Below are 6,535 nucleotides of genomic sequence, written 5' to 3'. Positions count from 1 at the left end.
TTGGAATTTCAAGGAGTTGGGAAAAATATTTACCATTAGTAGAGTTTGCCTACAATAATAGTTATCAATGAGTTTGAAGATGGCACCTTATGAAGCTTTGTATGGACGTAAATGTCGCACACCTTTATATTGGATGAGCTTAAAGAAAGCCGGATTTACGAGGTTGATCTAGTTAAAGAAAGAAGAAAAGTGAAAGTTATCGAAATTGTTTAAAAGCGACTTGATGAGTGTAAGTCGATGCGATTTAAAAAGAAAAGAGATCGAATATCAAGTTGGTGACAAAGTTTTTTTTTGAAAGTATCCCTGTGGAAGAAAGTTCTCAGATTTGGCAAGAAAGGCAAACTAAGTCCATGTTTTATTGGACCGTTTGAAGTGATTGAGAGAGTCAGACTATTAGCATATTGGTTAGCTTTCCCGATTGAGTTAGAGAAGATTCAAAATGTATTTCATGTGTCTATGCTACGTCGTTATCATTCAGCTACGTCACATGTGATTTCTTAGACAAAGGTTGAGATTCAACCAGACATGACTCACGGTGAAGAACCGGTAAAGATTCTAGCTCGAGAGGTAAAGCAATCAAGGAACAAAAGTATTGCACTTGTGAAAATACTATGGAATAGACATGGGGTAGACGAGGCTACATGGGAACCCGAAGAGGCTATAAAAAAATAGTACCAAAATCTCTTCACAGGTAAGATTTTCGGGACGAAAATCCCTAAAGGGGGGGAGAAATGTAACATCCCGAAATAGGGCCTAAACGGAACAGTGGTTGCGAAACCACAAATTCGAGGTAGAATATAACGGCCTAATTTTCAGTGGTGTCAAAAATGGTGATTTGAGATCACTAAATCAGACAAATAAGATTGAACAAGATAGTACCTTAATATTTATGAGTCAAGTAAGAATTTAGAAGAATTTGTGAAATGGTGAAATTAGTGAATTAAAATAATTTATTAGGTCAGACGGGTCAAAAACGAGGTATCGAGACCTCGAATTTGAAAATTGAGCTATAAATATTTTTATAAATATTTATGAAGTGTCATTGAGTTAGTATTAAAGTTTCGTTAGAAAATTTTGATGTTTGGATAGCTAATTAATTAAAAAGGACTAAACTGAAAATAGCTCAAAATTTGTTAAATTGTGAGTAAATAGCTTAAGTATTTAAAAAGATGGATTTAAAGAGCAATTAGACCCAAAGGTTAATGGCTGGACGGTTTGGGTATGAAATAAGCAAGAAAACAATGTGAACAAGGGACAAAATTGGAATTAGCATAAAAGTTAATAGTTAAAAAATGATGTAATTGAAAATCTAGACATTTCTTCATCTTTCTCAGCCGAAATGCCGTAGCAGGTCTCCTATGCTGGTTTTTCATATTTTTGCACCATGTAAGTTCAATTTTACTATTTCTTAGTAATTTTATGTTTTTGTGACTTTTACAATTAGGTCCAATCATCTAATTCATTAGTTTTTGATTTGGTGGGTGAAATTGGAAGTTACCCTGGCTGAGTAAGGGTAGTTTATGATGAATTATTATGAAATTGAAGTTCTAATTTCATATTAAGGTTGTTTTATTAAGTCATTTTGATAGAAAATGGTATTTAGGACCTAATTGTGAGCAAAATTGTGAATTAGATGTTGGTGTTGAAATTCAGAATATCAAAGGCTGTGAAATAGTTTATAATGATAAAATAAAAGTGTTAATTTAGAAAAATTAGTTCAATTGATGGGTGAATTGAGCAGGACTAAATTGTAAAAGCTGTAAATTTTGGGGTAAAAGTGCAATTTTGAATTTTGAACAGAATAAATTGTGAAGTGAAATAGAAATCAAATAAATGCTAATGAGTAGAAATATTTTATATTATAGATCAAGAATCCAAAGAAGAACGAGGAAAAGAAAAAGTAAAGGACTAAATTGTAAGGTTTAGTCACATTTTGTATCAAGGTAAGTTTACAGTAAATAAATGCAATATTCTTTTATTTTACATTATTATTGTCAATTTCAGCATTTATATATTTATGTTATGAAAATATTTAAAGTCGAATTTAAGGTGAAGTGACAGAGGAAAAGTGTTAGAAAGCCGGTTGAACCCTAGGAATGTTAGGATAGTAGGGTTGACGGACGAACGAAATGAGCCATGTAAGTCCATATTAGAAATATGGCTTTGGAGACAGGATTGAGCCATGTAAGTCCATATTATATATGGCATTGGAGACAGAATAATTCATGTAAGTCCATGTCAAAGACATGGCATTGGCGAGATATTGATAGACAGAACGACCCTAGTATCCTTAGTATTCCGAGTGGTTCAACGGGTCAGGATACGAGTTAAATTACAGTGAATTAACAGCAAAGGAAAAGTAGATTATACTTATGAAAAGGAAAGGTCGGTAAGAAAGAAGGTAAGGAATAAAGAAGAAGATAGAAATTGAGAAGTAAAGAAATTTATGATGTTAGATGATATTATGCATAATTATCCATTATGTTGAATGCTGTGATTTATTTGCTTGTAAGCTTACTAAGCCTAGTGCTTAATCTCTTTATTTTCTTCTTCTTATAGTACTTATCTAGTCACTCGGGGATCGAAGGAAATGTCAGAGGCCGATCACGCTATCAAAGAAATAATTTGGTATAACTAGACGTTTTGTTTTGGGTATGGCATGTATAGAAACTTAGCTACTTTTGGTATAATATGAATAATGAATGATGTGTAAATACTTGCTAGTGATTAGCTAAGAAAATAGCTGATGATATACATGTTTATTAATATGTATGATTGAATGATGATTATCACATGAAAATTATGAAAAATGTGAAAGTAACCTAAAAACAGATTCAAGTAACAGAAATGATGTAACTTTGAAAAATCACTAAAAATTGTAGAAACATAGTTTGAAGATGAATAATATATGAAATTAAAGCTTATTATGTATATTTTCTTATGGAATAAGAAAAACAGGTAAAAGTATTATATTTTATGATATATCTGAGTTTTAGTGAAACAGGGTCAGAGCGATTTCTGGATCCCCTGTTTCAACTTTGGAAATTCACCATAAATTGTACAAAACTAATTAGAAGGTATAATTTATATGGTTAGAATTCTTGTTGAATCTAGTTTTGAGAGAAACAAACGAATTAGTCATATGAATTTTGTACAGGAAGAAAAATGGTTCGTAGTAAGAAGAGGTCAGTGCAGTCGAGTTTTGAAACAGGGGAAACTTTAACTAATAAACTGTACTAATTGGCTGAGTCAAAAATTCTAGAAAAAAATTAGTAGATATATATATGAGTCTAGTTTCATGAAAAATTTACGGATCTTAATTTCGAGTTTTGAAACTCGAGAAATGAATTTTTAAGTAACCATGACGCAGAAAAATAGTTTATTCCGAAAATTAAAATAAGTGATTTAGAGTTGTTTAAAAGGTAAGATAAGTTTAGTAACACCTCAAGCTTGGCTCCGGTGATGGTTTCGGGCGTGGGGGCGTTACAATATGAATTTTTTGGCAAAAAAAAGAAAATATTTTTTTTTCTACAAAATACATAATTATGACCAAATTTCAATTTTGGTTACTATACTACACTCAAATTTAAGATTTATGCTTCAAATTTTTGACATAATTTTTGTATCTCAATTTTTATAATGCCATTGATTAGTCCAGATGTTTTATTTTGATTAAACTGATAATGTAATTTTTAAGAATTGTTAACATCATTAAAATTATCTATTAAATTCACATCTATTGCAATATTTTTTTTCTTTGCTACATAGTTGCCATGTGAGTTTTTCTTTTTTAATTTTTAAAATATCAGTTAATTTATTAGAAGAATTTGATGGTGTTAAAATTTTGAATTAATTTTTAAAATTTATAAAATAGAAAAATTAAATTCTTAAAAATAAAAGTTTGAAGACTAAATTTTAAATACATAAAAAGTACAAAAACTTAAAATATATTTTAACTTTCAAATTTTACTCTATAATTTAATAATAAAAAAACAATCGGGAACCATACTAGTTATATATAAAGGAAAGATGTTAAATGTCTTCCTTATTAATATTAATATGTGTATCATCATCGATTTTTTAAATTATAAAAATATTAAATTTTAATTTTGGTGTTTTAGTGTGCCTAAATTTGAGATTTAATCTATATATTTAATTTCTAATGTAAGTTGGTCTTATATTTTTATAAGGTTAGTTATTCCAAATAATGAATATAGTTAACTTTTCGATTAAAATGTTATACAGTTATATATAATTTAAATACCTAACTATTATATAATTTAAATACCTAACTATCTTAAAACTATCATATGGCTTCTATCACTTTTTGGTTTTTTTTTTTGACATTATAAAACAATGATTAAATTTTAGTTTTTGGCCCATATGCTATGTTGAAACTTGAGAATTAATCTATATACTTTAATTTTTGACATAATTTAGTCCCTTTACTTTTATAATATTGTTAGTTAGTCTAAATAATTAATATTATTAATTATCTCGAACAAAATGCTAACGTCAATTTTTTAAAAATATTATTTTAAAAATTTATTTTATCATTATAAATTGAATAAGTGTTTTTAATGGAAATTATGTATATATTAAATATTTTCAATGTTGTTGTTTGTTACATGACAACAATATAAATTGAGATTGTAAAGTAGAGGTTGTTTTTGTTTGTTAATCTGTGTGTGATTCAGTTTGTTTTTTAAAGAAAACTACATAATTTTAAATCAAACATGTTGAACACTTAAATAAAATAAAAAAAAGGGTTATTATTATAATATAAATTGAAATAAAAAGTGTTTACATATAAAATTTATTAATGTAACAACATGATGTACTTCCTTAAAATGTCACCATCTATGATTACTATCTTATTAGATTCCCTACTTGTAATTTATCAAGTAAAAACATGAGATCATGTGAAGAAGCTTACGCAAAAATTTGGCTCCTTCCATAATTATGTAACCACTAAACTAGAAACAGAAACTTGCCAGTAACTTGTTTTTCTCCAATTAAACCATGATTTGTAAGTAGATCATTAATTGAGATTAAATCACATATAGCAAAGCCTGAGCCCATAGCCATTGCTAAAAGAATCAGATAAAATAAAGATTTCAGTTTTAGTTATGGGACATATTTAATATTATAAATTAATAAAATGCCAAATTTTATCAAAGAAAATCCTACTAACAATTGAAATTTCAACCTATTCATTATATTTCTCTTTGAAAATAATAATAATAAAATAAATAAAGGAATGGGATCTCAAATTGCTCATTGATTTATTTTATTTCTTTGATCTGATTGCTTTGTCTCCAATAGAAAGAATATTTATAGATTTTCTCAATTAGGGTATCATTCAAATGCATGAAAAAGAAACTAAAATTAACATACCTCATCATCATGAATATAGAAACCCAAAACCCTAATGAAAGAAGACAAGCAAAGCTTAGACCTTAAATATAATACTAACATATATGGAAACTTGTTGAAGGTTATAAAATCTCCATTTCTTTACATTATTGTACAACAACACACTAGCAACTCACATTAAATTAAATGAACCAAAAACTTCCAAACATAAATATAGAAAAAGAAAAAGGATGAGAATGAAATTTGGAACCCCCTCCCCCAAAAAAAAAAAATTGTCAAATGCTAGGTGTGGACGTGTGGGGTTAATTGGTCTTTGCATATAGGGTTGGTGAGGAGCATGTGAATGGTAATATTCTCCTCAACCTACGCATTGGATATGAATTATTAGGTAAAATTAGAAGAAAAAATAAATCTAAAACTAGAACGTAATGCTAAATACACCAATTTAGTCAGGTAATTAGCAACCTCACCGCCGCTTCCTCAGGTTGGCGGCTCCGCCGGCTGTTTTAATTCGTGAACCCAAACCACACCCTTCGTCTCAACCTTGGTTATGATCAAAATTTAACACGCTCAACTCCTAGGGTAATTTCCCTCACTCTCTCTTAATATAATAATGAAAATTTGACACTGTAATATTAATTTTAGTAATATGTTAATATGATTATGATGCCGCTACTTATAACATCTATATAATATAAAAATTATGTAAATGTACTAAAACTTATAAATTATAATAAAAAATAGATAAAATTTGAAAAATAGCTTAGATAAAATTATTACGATGGCCTGAACTTGAAATTAAATTGTATTTTACACTTCTATAAAAATAGACAAATTAATTTTTGTACATTAGATCAAAATACAACATAACTCCTAATATAAAGGACTTTATATTACTTTTACCTCAATGATATCTTTGTATGGTTGACAAACGCGGCAATTTAGGGATTTGATATTCCATAACTAAATCATATGCAGGATATTTTCATATTTATTTTAACTTAAATCTCATCATATATGGACTAAATATACTCCAATTTATTTATTATATTTTGTAAAGTTTAATTTGAATATCTATTACTTTTAATTATTATAATATTTGCTTCCAATTAAATTTTAGCATGGTTAATATCGTTACTATCGTAATAATTAAAAATAC

At 28.0% G+C, this 6,535-nt stretch overlaps 1 long non-coding RNA gene across 1 annotated transcript; it reads left to right on the top strand.

Annotated features, from left to right (window-relative positions):
• Window positions 1-1,869: 1,869 nt before the first annotated feature.
• LOC128293918 (uncharacterized) lies at window positions 1,870-2,831 on the top strand. The gene is made up of 2 exons (XR_008284054.1): window positions 1,870-1,943; window positions 2,560-2,831. It is a non-coding gene; the product is annotated as an uncharacterized LOC128293918 (long non-coding RNA).
• The last annotated feature ends 3,704 nt before the right edge of the window (window positions 2,832-6,535 follow it).

Source organism: Gossypium arboreum, chromosome 6 (assembly GCF_025698485.1).
Source record: "Gossypium arboreum isolate Shixiya-1 chromosome 6, ASM2569848v2, whole genome shotgun sequence".
Lineage (NCBI taxonomy): Eukaryota > Viridiplantae > Streptophyta > Magnoliopsida > Malvales > Malvaceae > Gossypium > Gossypium arboreum.
Note: the sequence above shows the minus strand (reverse complement) of the source record. Positions and strands in the feature narration are given on the sequence as shown.